The sequence below is a fragment of the Lygodium microphyllum genome, chromosome 2 (assembly GCF_053477565.2).
Source record: "Lygodium microphyllum isolate KBCC chromosome 2, Lygodium_microphyllum_v1.1.10, whole genome shotgun sequence".
Lineage (NCBI taxonomy): Eukaryota > Viridiplantae > Streptophyta > Polypodiopsida > Schizaeales > Lygodiaceae > Lygodium > Lygodium microphyllum.
The window spans coordinates 185986343-185999854 of NC_141136.1; the positions used below are offsets into that span (position 1 = coordinate 185986343).

General features: G+C 38.3%; 1 long non-coding RNA gene and 1 pseudogene across 1 annotated transcript; one reads left to right on the plus strand and one right to left on the minus strand.

Moving 5' to 3' along the window:
* Positions 1-985: 985 nt before the first annotated feature.
* LOC148040705 (uncharacterized) lies at positions 986-1657 on the minus strand. Its single transcript, XR_015688694.1, has 3 exons — positions 1421-1657; positions 1121-1198; positions 986-1038 (listed from the first exon to the last, which is right to left on the minus strand). It is a non-coding gene; the product is annotated as an uncharacterized LOC148040705 (long non-coding RNA).
* Positions 1658-10838: 9181 nt separating this feature from the next.
* Positions 10839-12868, plus strand: LOC148040706 (uncharacterized; annotated as a pseudogene).
* The last annotated feature ends 644 nt before the right edge of the window (positions 12869-13512 follow it).

Consider the following 13512-nt stretch of genomic DNA (forward strand, 5'->3'; position numbering starts at 1 on the left):
TGTGTAGGGAATAATTTTTATATAGGAAATATTCCATATATAGGAAAAAAATTCTAGAGGTGATTCCTTAGGTACTCTCACTAGGAAATCTCTCATTTTTTCTATTTTTTACATTCCCTACTTATATATACTTTCAACTAGGAAATTCCGTGAGAATTCTCTTTTTTCCTTATCATTTTATCTACTTTGTCTTTACTTTTAGACATGCTAATATCAAACAAGAAATTACACAATAATTTTTTAACTAGAAAATTATATAGAGAATGTCATCATTTCTAAGTAAGGATCAATAACATACATCTAATGATCAAAATAGATTAAACAAATTAAGACATCAACATCCACTTCTAGCAACCAAAAGAAAAATGAAAATACTTTTAAAGGAGCATAGAACTAAAAACTAATTAGCAACATGTGTGTCGTGATTGTTTTATCCCTTAAATCTCCAATATGTTGCAAAGTAATAAATGTTTGAGTAATCCCTCAAATCTCCAATATGTTGAAAAGCAATAAATTCTTAACTCAAAGTAAAAGTTATGCTAAAACTTCCATATCATCTAGACTAAGCACATTGCTATTTTGGTTTAATACAACTTTGCCATTTCCTAGTAGCCAAGAAAAGTACATATCATGAATTGTAAGCACACCAAGATACTTTAAAAGTATGGTTTCTATATTCTCTTTGTCATATTAACCTGCATTGAATAACAAAAAGAGAATAAGTAACTTATTATACTATGTATAGATAATTAAATGACAAGAATTATAATATGAAAAGCCATAAATTTAACTACATGGCTTTTATATATATATATATATATATATATATATATATATATATATATATATATATATATATAAAAACTATAAAGCTACCCTTTAAACATCATTTAAAATGTTAATCTCAAAGCTACAAATTGAACTACATGACTACAATTATATATATCTAATTAAAATATAAATTAATAATAAAATTACCCTTTGAGTATTATTTGAAATGTTAATCTCAATGCCTTGGTTTGGGAGATCTTTAAATTTCTAATTCAAATAAAATAAAAAAAATTAGATTATGCTTTTCATATATGACACAAACAAAAATATAAACATTTACATCTAGCACCTTTAGTTCTTTTTTGTTGATATTGGTACCTCGTTTCATGCTCCTTTGTTGCAAAAGATCCTTCATCTTCTCACTTGCCTAGTCAACACGTAAAATAAATAGTTATGTAATAAATCATATCCTTAGTTATTCACTAAACTATGACGCTATTGTTCTCTCACAAACATATATCAAATACCTTCCTCTTTCTTTGACTTTTTCGAGATGTTTCATTAATATCATCATCTGGATTAGCCTATATTCAAAACTAAAATTAGTAATCACATTAAAAACATTTATATAGAAAAAAAAGTTACATACCTTATCATTGCTTGAACTATGGATACTTTGTTCTAGAGTTTCTTGACGTTTAGTTGAGTACATTATTTTGTCTAAACCATGTGACAATAACTTTGAAAAGCTGGCACAATTTTCCATATCAAGTGTCTCATATTCAATTTTAACATCCTACATTTTAAACATGTAAAGGATAAGATACTGTTAAGAACATGAATCATATGGTCAATCTTAAATTTTATATAAAGCAAAGAACCTCATCGGATGTATAACATTGAAATTCTTCAAAGCTTTTTTCTTCCTCCACGAACATATTCATCTATGGAAAATGAAAGTTAATGTATAAGCATCTGTATAAGAGACATTCTCAAAGAAATTTATTAGATATGAGCTTAAAAGCATTACCTGCAATGATAAATCTGTTTGCTTGTATTGTTGTCCTTCAAATGAGCTACTTTCTTCAAGAGGCTACATCAACAAAATAAGATCATGTGTATACATCAAATGTCTCCAAAATATATGGAATCAAGTACAAAAATGATAAACATATAAGATTATAAGATACCTTTTCCAAACCTTGTTCATTTGCAATATCATCCATGCTAGGAATGTATACATCAAGTTGATTAGAATCAATAGTAGCAACATATGGTTCACTCTGCCATCAATAGACACCCCTAAATGAGTATGGGAGAAAAAGAACCAATCCTACACTTATTGTTGAATAGTGTGATGCATGTTGAATAGGTGGGAGACGAGGACCGGAGGAAGAAAGAGGAGAAGAGAGACCTTTATAACCAAAATACATGCTTGAGGGAGTTTGCATCATGTAAACATCCATTTTCTGCCAAAACTGTAAGCTTTATGTTTAAAAACGCATCAAAAATGTGTTGAGATGTTCTATTGTATACATGTTTGATCAAAGTACAAGCATCATGGTAAAATCAAAGCACTCATGAATTGGGTCCTTGTAGAGAAGGAAGTAAAAGGCAGGTAGAGCATCTGAAAGACAACAAACTAAGCTTACAATTTCCAAGTGTTAAAACCAATTCGCACATAGATGGAATGTATACTTAGTTCTAAAGACTAGACAAGGACAAACAAGGTCTAGATATGTTAAGGTCGCCTCAAGAACCAAAGTTACTGGTCATTGCCCTTATATCAGTAAAGTACAAGCATAAGAGAGTATATGAAAAGGGAGCCAAAGAAAGTGGATGATAAACTATATAGCTAATCCTTCTCATGTTCACAGTTGAAACAAATAAAACCTGACAGCTATGGTCACTCGACATCATGACATGTAATCCTGTGACAATGTCATTTCATACAGGCTTAGTTGTAACCTATGAGTACGCCAAGAAAACCAAAATACTATGAAACTGACTCAAGCATTACAGAATCCCTTTATAAGGCAAACAATAAAGAGTCAAATGTTGCCAAGGTTTGCTTGCTCAAAGCTAATAATGAGCTTTGTAGAAGCAAACCAAGAACTTACCAACTGTGGGACTTCAGTCTCCAATAGTTTTAGCATAGATCTGATTGGCATTGAGCCCATCAAGCAACTAAGTGTTATTGTCACAAAGCATTCACATTGACAAACAGGTTTGCAGAGAAATCTAATTGTGGTCACACAGTATCTACCACAATAATAGATGTTTCTGAGCAACTCTTCCTATTGCAGATGGTACAACTTAGTGTTTTGATAGCATTTATGGAGGCAAAATGCAAGCATCTCCATGTGCAATTGTCGCATACATTGTATCTTTTATAAAAAAAACAAATTCAACAAATTGCCTTACGACATATCAGCGACCTTCAGCAAAAGCAGGAGCAAATTTCACAAAGACTCGATTAGGTCTTTGCCCCTGATGCACAGATGCTCGTCTCATTCGTCAGAGTTGCTTAAAAATGTTAGATTCCCTCGATGGAATCTATAAGAGCTAAGATTTACGTTGATGTGACCAAACGATGGAAATTTTTACGATGCAGACTGGGAGCAGAGACTATTCTACAGCTAACATTGTTTCTTCCACCACATAGGACCAGGATACACACTATTCTGCAACTAATGATGTTTCTTCCACCACATCGAGTGGCAGGACCATGATGCAGAAGGACGATTATGCAGAAGGACGAGGTAGGGAAAGATTGCACAAACCTCAACTTCCTGGAGAGGCTTCCATTGCAGGAGCTGAGCGATCTACGCATCCACAGCTAACGTTGTTTCTTCCACCACATCGAGATGGCAGGACCGTGATAGCCTGTGCCTTCTCTGCCACTTCATGTGCTTGAGGGGAGGGACTTGGCCGGTATTGGCATATGTGCTAGTGCCGTAACTTTGACCAGATCCATAGCTGGAAGGCCCGCCATAGCTTTGAGAAGCAGCAGTGATGACTGCCATCGAGCGTCCGTAGGGCAGGCCCGGATCGCCAACACCAGGGTCTAATGCAAAAGCATCTGGGTCGAAACCATCCGGGCTTCGTCCATAGCCATTAGGGCCTGTGGTGTCGCATACTCATACATCCTATTGGTGGAGGAGAAGATGATGACCGCCACCTGTGCTTCACAGAGAACAGAGAGCTTGTGAGTCGTAGGCTTTCTTGAAGGCACCTGTGCGGTGTTTGGAAAAGGTCACCTGCCGACTAGTGTTGTTCTCAATGCGACAGACTGCGCCTCACCAAGACAGCTACTCCTTTAGTTGGGTTAGAGCGTCGTGCTTTAAGCGCAAAGGTCACATGTTCTGGAGATGGAGGAGAAAACAGGGGATGGTCATCTACAATATAACTAATTGATTTATTTTGAACAAGTAAAGGAAGTCGTTTAAATCAATGTGATCAATAAAAAAATCAACATAACAATAAATAAATTTAGAAGAAACTAAATAGAAATAGAGAAACATACATATTTTTAAGAGAGAATACAAAAGAGAAAAGTGTGTGCCATGCTTTCTAGCTAGACCATTGTCATTTTGTTATGGGAAAAGGGGGAGAAATCATAGCCATGCATTCTTGATTACTGATTAGTAAAGATAAAGAAAAATGTAGAATATTAATTATGATGCCAACTAACTTGGGTTAAAATTTTAAAGCTTGAACAAGTAAGGCAAATCATTACCTAAGCATGCTAGTTTTGTATAGTAGCAATATAAGGCTCCTCCATTTACGAGTCCCCATTTGTAGCTGATATCCCATAGAGTTTTAGAGCCTTTCAAAACAATAGATTAAAATGCTTGGGGGGGAAAAATGATAATCCTTTGAGGTGATTCCTACTTCTTGCACCAAATGATTAGTTCAAGGCTTAGCCACGTTTCTATTAAGGTTAGCCACTTGATCTTGAGACTCACATATTCAACTAATTGCCATTAGAGCATGTTTAACTCTTCCTCAATAATCACATCTATCTCTACATTAGCATTTGTGGATGCTAGTCTTATTAATTCCATGATAGCATAAACACCTTGATGTACATCATTATCTGCTCATAAAATAACTCTCCAAGTCACCAATTAATGATGCTTTATATTATAGATTACTCAACTTGACACAAAATGCATTACATAGGGTAATCTAATCTATGTCACAATTATTACTTAGACACTTATCCAATGATCACCAAGCTATCTGAGGGTTCATGTTATTATCTTTAGTAGAGGAATTGGATGACAACATTAATTACAGTAACCCACTCATGACAACAAATAAGAGTTCGGATCTAAGGCTACCTAGCATATGATGTTGTAAATCTCAATTTATGTAATTGACTAGAGTTTGTTGCATTTTTCCTAGTTTGGTTGCTATTCTTCCTAGTTATAGTGTGAACTTTCTATATAGTAAGTGGTCTAGAGTTTGTTGTGCACCCCCCTTATCACCACGTGTCACCCCCCTCTCTCTCTCTCTCCCGGCGCGAAGCACCGGGAGCTAGGCATGGAGTGCCTAGTACACACACACACACACACACACACACATAGAAAGCATGTGTTTTCATAGCACTTCTTCACTCATGTATAAAACTAAACTCAAAATCACAAGGTAACCAAATCCATAAACATACATTGACACATCAAATTACCACATGCACAAAAATACATGTTAATGCATATCCACATCATCATTGATGCACAATCATGTTCACTAAGAACACAATGGAGATGCTACCGTAGCCTGAGCGTCAGATTTTGGTGTGGTTGCTCGTGACGTACTGCATGGCTTGGTGTTGTGAGGGGGTTCCCACTACTCCATCCAGTCCACTTGACTCCTCACTTATGGCTCCGTGCGTGGCTTGGTCAAGATGGAGGAAGAGCGAGTGATCCATGGGCCCGAATTCTTTTAGCTCGCTCCAGGTTTTCAAGCATTACACACATCCACCATCACGATCCATATATCCCAATAGCCAGGCATCCGAAAGGGTGCCCACACAGGGTAAGTGTTATTTTATAATGGACCACATAACCACTCACCCTTAGGCAGTTGCATTTCCTTTGGCATCTGCTCCGCCATTCCAGCCATACCAACACAGTAGCTCGACTTTGGAGACACGACCTGGCTTTGCACACTTATTTGTATCACTCGCTAGCATCCAAGAGCTCTAGTTTCTTTGTCCTCATTGGCACCTATGAGTTTCAGATGGTCTAAACACAAAGAGATCGTAACATGGCTTTGCCCGCTTCTTTACACTCTCGCCAGCCTCTATGAGCCCTCACTTGTTTATGGTCGTAGAGGCATACAAGTCTCGGTCCAATTCATGAACCACATTTGGCTTGGTTTCTTTTCATTTGCCCCAAGTCCACGAATGGTGACCCGATTTCTTTAGGCTCCCTCCAAGCTCAAGAGCTAACATTTTTACATTCTCTCATGTCAAGAATTTTAAGAGAATGTGGGGATTCCCTTTGGTGTCATTGAATTGAGGTGCATCACGCTTAAGCAAGAGGTAACTTGCATAAGTCTACATGAAACTTTGTTTACAATTGACCTCTCCCATGGTATTACTGTTGCAAAGAGGACGATGATGTATTACATGTATACATGCAATAAATTTAGGTAGCCATCACTCAAAAATTTATTTCACCGTGCTATTGCTTTTGGGAGACTTTTGTGGATCAAGAATACTTGGACACATTTGGAAAGCATATTTCTAGACAATAGGGATAATAGAGGCATCACATATATTTCTTCCTATTCCATCATTTATGCTACTATAGATTGGGATGAGGATTCTCTATATGGTTGGTATGATACTTCAAACACCTACTCCAGGGCTAGTCCATATCCCAATGTCATCCAACTTATAGGAATGATTATGCCTTGGATTATGTAGGGCATGATATGGACTACAATATGATGCTTGTGCATTATACTTGGACCATGTTGGTCATTATCAAGAGACCACTGATCATTCACACGCCACCTCCTCAATAGGATGTTGATGCCCTCTAGGAAATACATGCACAAATTTTAGGTAGCTAACACTCATATTTTATTTCAGTGCATTATTGCATTTGGGAGCCATTGCACACCTTGCAGTCTTTTCACTCTTACATGGTATACACCTTTCAAGCACGTCACATGATATTGGAAGATAATTTCAAAAACACATCACGGAAGGTTGTTATACATTACAAGATTGGTATGCATACACACACAAAAACACACACACACACACACAAGGCATTTCATTGCAATAGTGTAAAAAACAATCTAATAGTAACTAAAAAGGTTGATTTTTTGGGTATTTTGCCACTTTGACTTCATTTTTCCTAGGTTTATTTGGGAATATGTGTTGTACAGATATAATACAACAAAATCTTTGCTTATGTATGTTAAATCAAACCACCTAGTACATTATTCCATTATAGCCCCATAGAGAGAGAGATAGAGAGAGAGAGAGAGAGCACAAAGTTGTTACTCTTAAAACTTCATTTTTCCTAGGTTTATTTGGGAATATGTGTTGTACAGATATATAATACAACAAAATCTTTGTTCATGTATGTTAAGTCAAACCACCTAGGACATTATTCCATTATAGCCTCTCACACACACACATATATATATATATATGTATGTATGTATATATATATATATATATATATATATATAGAGAGAGAGAGAGAGTGCACAAAGTTGTTACCCTTAGAAGTTAATGTTAATGTTATAAATACAACTATAATATATTTAAATACTCATGATTAATTTTGGTTTACCAAGCCTTTCTTGTATACCCATCATAGCTACCCATGTGGTCTAGGAATGGGGCCTCAATAAAAGTTAAACATAGAAATAAAATAAATAAATACTAAATATTAGTAAAGTAAAAATAAGATTGATCTAGTAACCTTAGTTGAGTATGTGGGCTAGGTGTGGGGCCAACAAGTTGTGCTAGGTGTTATATACCCAAAGCTAGAAATTTTAGTGTTGTATAAGTTGTAGCAAATGCACATTCACTTTCTACAAGCTCAAGTACTAGCACAAGAGGCACATCCTATGGTTGCACAATAATCTCTTAACCACTTGGCATTTCTAGAAATGACATATGTTGTAAATGTGATTATAAGAAAATAAGCTCGAATGCTTGCATGGGAATGGAGGGGATAATGGTTGGCATGGAGCATTGTGGAATTGTAATATCTTGTGTTTTGTCCACGCATGTGTCTCTTTGGGTGTGAAGGGGGGCACTCGTGGATGAAATTAAAACAAAGGTTGAATAATCTTTACAAAAGCCTTTCCTTTCTCTCGTCAACTGGAGCCGCCTCAAATTGCAATTGAAATATATGTTCCTCGTTGTTTTCATTTTTCTTATCCTCATCATCACCGTGATAGTCATCATCACCTTTGTCCTTACCTTCTCGAAACCATCAGTATCAACTAGAATTGAGAAATAGAGAATTGTGATAAACATCATCTTTATCTTATCCTCATTGTACCTTTAATTCCCTATTACATAAAAGTAGGGAATCACATCCTTATAATTCCTTATGTAGGGATTTTCAAAGGAATGTGGGGAATGCTCTATATTCCCTATTATAAGATGTAGGGAATGTAGGGACTTTCAAAGGAATGTAGGGAATGCTTTATATTCCCTATTATAAGATGTAGGGAATTCAATTTCCTAGTTATAGATGGGGAATACATACTTGTCTACATAGGAAATATTGGAGAATTTCCTATATTTCACCAAATTGCCTATGTGGGGAACGGTTGAAAGTTCCTTGTGGTTATCTCGATATTCCTGCTTCCGCCGTCTTTATTGCTGCAGTCATCTCCCTTTCTTCATTACGATATTCTCGACTCTCTCTCTCTCTCTCTCTCTCTCTCTCTCTCTCGCTGCCACCACCAATCGGTGCCTCTCTGCGTCTTCGGATTGCGCCACATCCTTAGAACAAATTAAAATATAAAGCAGGTGGTGCTATTTGTTACTAGCCTGCCCCTCTAAGGTCTTAATTGGGTTTTTTTCCATAATAGCGTGCTTCCTCCCAAAGTGCACCCCCTCTCGGCCTTAAATTTTGATTCACTTTTTCAAATTTGGCCAACTTTTTATCTCTTTTGCGTCTGGACTCCGATTCAGTCTTTGAAAAATCATTCGCGTCCGTCTCGGTATCCTCCATTGACTGGCAGCTCCCGGCATCCGGCACGGCAGTCGAAAAAATTATTAAAAATCCACAAGTGTCGTTTGGATACCTTTTAAAAGCCATCTTTCACTTGATGCTTAAAATCATCCTAGCTGCAACCGCCACCTTCGATGTTGAATATTTTTTCCCTAAATCCCGAGCCCAAAACTCCACTCTCATTGGTGACCACAGAATAGAGCGACTCAGTCCGTCGAATCCCATAATAGATCTGCACAAACAACCAAAGGAAGCATCAATCTAATACAAAATAGATACATATTAAAACACAGCACAATGCTCACCCTACCCCCTGACAAAACAAAGGCATGAAATCCACAAGGAGTAGGCCTAGCATAATCTAATAGAGGGTCCGAAGTTAGTCACTAACCGACTGCTCCAAGACAGCCAAACTAAAAAGAACTATCAAAGAGGTCGCCCTAAGTGGTGGTCTAAACTACCTACCTAACTAAGGACAACACACCCCAAAAGCTCCTACTAGGTGAGGAATCCTATAGCCTGGTCAATAAGTATTTTCTTTTAGCACATTTCTTCTTTTAGGTTTTTAGTTTTCCATACTCGAGCGTGTAAACAGGAGGGAGCTGAGCATAGTGACCCAAGGAGAACAGGGCATCGGCCTCGGGTCCTGTCTCGGTACCCAAGAATCTACCAAGCCCTCATGAGGCAACACTTAATACTTTTCTAATGCTCACTTTTATTTTTGCTCCAATCTTCCTTACTTTCTTCTTTTCCAGCGAGACGCCACCCCTAGGAAGACAAGGCATCGGCCCCGGGTCTGACTCGTCCCCAGGAACCTACCAAGCCTTCGCAAGGCGATGAGCAACTGCTTCTAAATTTGTCTTTCTTTTCTTTTCCATTTTTATAGGGGTTAGAACCCCTTTTTACACACCTTTGTATATATTTATTTTCTTTGAGATATTCGGGGTTTCTTTCTCTCTCTCATCATCATTTTTCCTTCGGCAAGCTTCTCTAACTGCCTCACAACTAACAAGAACTCCTAGAATCACTGCCTAGCAGGCTAGCAGAACAGGGTCACTAGGACTACTTTCTAAAACAGGTCTCTCGATGCCTGGCAATGTCTTTGCAGGAGGCAACGACTACTCAGCCCTCCCTCAGATAGACCTAACCTAAACCTGGGACTTCATGCCTTAGACATTGGTCCCCAACAAGAAAAGAAAATCCCCTACAAGTAAACAGACACATATAACATACAAACACGGTACTCGTAAAGGAGAGATATCACCTAGATAGGGCCACGAGAAGTTTTGCGCGACATAGGCTCCTTCCAACCTCTTCTTTGAACCTGTCTAGCACAGGACTAAAACAAGAAACCATTAACCACACCCGTACTAAGCAGACGACTGGCCCTCTTGGCCTAATGAAACAAAGCACTTCACTACAAAAACTGATCGGCTCTCTTGGCCTAATGAAACAAAACATTTAAAATCTCACAAAACTGGCCCTCTTGACCTAACGAGATCAAACAGAATAGCACCTACATATCCCTCCCTGAAATAGTATAGATATACAATAATATGCTCCTTTCCAAGGATAAAAAATAGGGCTTGCAGCCCTATACTAAATGCATAGGATTATGACCCATCCCTCTTGCATACATAGCAAGAGGCGTTGTCGTGGTGCTGCGCATCTGAGTCGTATACACCTCCATTTCTTTTGTTGTGCATTTGTGTTAATTTTTGCGTGTGATTCATTGTGTGTGATGCATTATGATAATCCGCATCCAATGTATATATTCCCTTAGTGTATGTGTATGATTTTGTTTGGATGCATGATGTGTGTGTGTTAGAAAAAGATGAAAAACTGATGCCAAAGGATATTATCAAGTTGATAATTTCAATGATGATCTCTAAGAAAAGTGCAGGGAATTATGGAATCAAAGAGAAGGTTTATCCCAAAGGAATCCATTTGATGATTCCTTGGGTCGACAGACCGATTATCTTTGATGTCAGAGACCTTGGGTACCAATTACAATGAAAGAGTTTTACCGTCCATAATTTATGAGACCTTGAAGGGAGTTGTAGCACAGTATAATGCAACCAGCTCATAACACAGCATGAGGCTGTTAGCAGAGAGATAAGAAAAATTCTTACCCAGCAGGCTGCAAATTTCAATATTGCACTTGATGATGTTTCAATTATTAACCTTACTTTTGGTAAAGAGTTTACAGCTGCTATTGAAGCAAAACAGGTGGCTGCTCAGAAAGCTGAGAGAGCTAAATTCAGAGTGGAGAAAGCGGAACAAGATAAAAGAAGGGCCATTATTTGAGCAAAAGGGGAGGCGAAAAGTGCTCAACTTATTGGGGGAAGCTAAATTCAACAATCTTGCTTTTCATTACACGGAGAAAAAGATGGAGGCTAGCAGAAAAAAATGGCGGGCAATATATCCAATTCAAAGAAAACAGAGTCTTGGAGAGGTACATTGGCCTAAGGACTTTAATGGTGGCCCTTGTTGACGTCTGCGACCAGAACATGCCACCAGGGAACAGAAGGGATGGGAGTAGACGGATTGATCTGAAGAAAGACAGAAGAAGGAAAGGCCAATCAATGATTATCGAGGAAATCTGCAACAAAACTTCGATGACAAGGACGAAGGACAAAGGGCAGAGACTATCAATAAGCTCTTCTCTGCGGTTCAGGATCTCAAGTTAATCAAAACTTCGATGTCTCGGATTTCTTCCTCACTGTTTTCGTCTCCCTCCTCCAAAGATCGTTCTGCGCTCATCAAAACAGGACTCAAATTCGGACATCCCAGACAGTGGAGCCATGATCTTCAAGCAACCTTCACTCACCGATTAAACAAAAAGATTGACATTCTGAGAATAAAAAGGAAAAAGCAGTTATCAGAAGGGATTGCGGCTGAATTGTGAAAAAGGGGAATACTGTACAGGAGGGGATCAAGCTAGAGTAAAAAAGCAATTGGGAGTGCGCTGCAAAGAATCGATCGACACACAGGAAGACAGAGGATAAAGGGCAGATTAAGCTCAGATTTAAAACTACTGCTGGGAAGCAGGTGGTTTGCATTCGTTCCTTTCAGTTAACTCAAAAGAGACAAAGAGGTGAACGATTGTCCTTCTGGAGAAACGGAGGCTTGTGCATTAGCGATGGACAATCTCCTCACCAAAGCCAGCGGCTTCTTCCTCCCTAGGCCCAAATAGATGACATCCCCGATCATTCCTCACAGGGACATGCTTCTCATGATCAATAGCAACACTATTCACATTTAAGAAACTCCAGTTTTGTAAGCCGACATCTTCCAAAACTGATGGTCAGCCTCCATTTCAATACTCATCGGCAGATGCTTAATCCCAGGTGCGCCAAGTAGGAGTTCTCATCCTTCGGAGACGATGCTAACTCACTTTCAAATAGTGTTGAAGAAGGTGCAAAACGGTTGTACAACAGATTACGTGGAAAAATGCAGACACCACTGCCAGAGTTATTGCAGAAGTATGGATTGTCAAAGGGGCTTTTCCCAAGAAATGCAACACATTATGAACTAGACGAGAATACAGGAAAGCTAACTGTGTTTATCCCTACTGTGTGTGAGGTTGGTTATAAAGATTCCTCCATTTTGAGGTTCACAACACAAGAAACAGGGATCCTTTTATGAAGGGAAAGCTTTATATTCATTTCTCTGTAGATTTTCCTGAATCTGGTTCTCTTACCCCAGAACAGTGCCGTGCATTGGAGGAAATCTTACCTTCTAGGCCTGAGCCTGAATTGACAGAGTTGGAACTTGATGAGTGTGAAGAAATAATTTTGCAAGATGTCAATATCGAGGAGGAGATGAGAAGGAAGCATCAGGATGCCCACAGAACTTCATTGTATTGGCATTGAAAGGATTTCTGAAAATTTGTTCATAGGGATTACTGCCAAGTAGAATTCTTCCAGCAGAACTCTTCAAGTCTCCTCAAGCCTACGTACCAAAGTCATAACTGTCTTCAAAAACCTGAATGTGAACAGTTTATGAGAAACTTCAAATTATTCTGAATATGAACTTCTTGTAACTCATTTGATAAGGAATATAGTGAACTTTGGCATCAAATATTTGAGTTTTTCTTGTTAGCCTCATTTCTTGCTGTATCTTGAACCCCGTGTTCTGCAGCTCTTGCATGAACTCTACGACATTTCTGGTGAACCCGACGTGAAAGTGCTGCATCATTTTTTTTTTCAACAAGATGGGAGACTCGCAAGAAGAGATGACAGATGATAATGTCGTGAAGAACCTGTTTCAGTCATTTACCATGTATATGCAGCAGCAAGCTCATGCAAAACGAGACAGTGATGCTATGGATGCCTTGAAAGCTGTCTAATAGGAGATGAAGCAGTTTAATGGCCAGCAAGTGTCAACTTACCTGCATTTTTATGAAGAAAAGATGAAGTTTTTTGGGGTTTCTCAAGATGTTTGGAGCCGCTACTTCTTGCGGATCGTGGTGCGCGCTCTTGAAGGTCGAATTGCAGAAATTCAAGAAGCACATGCA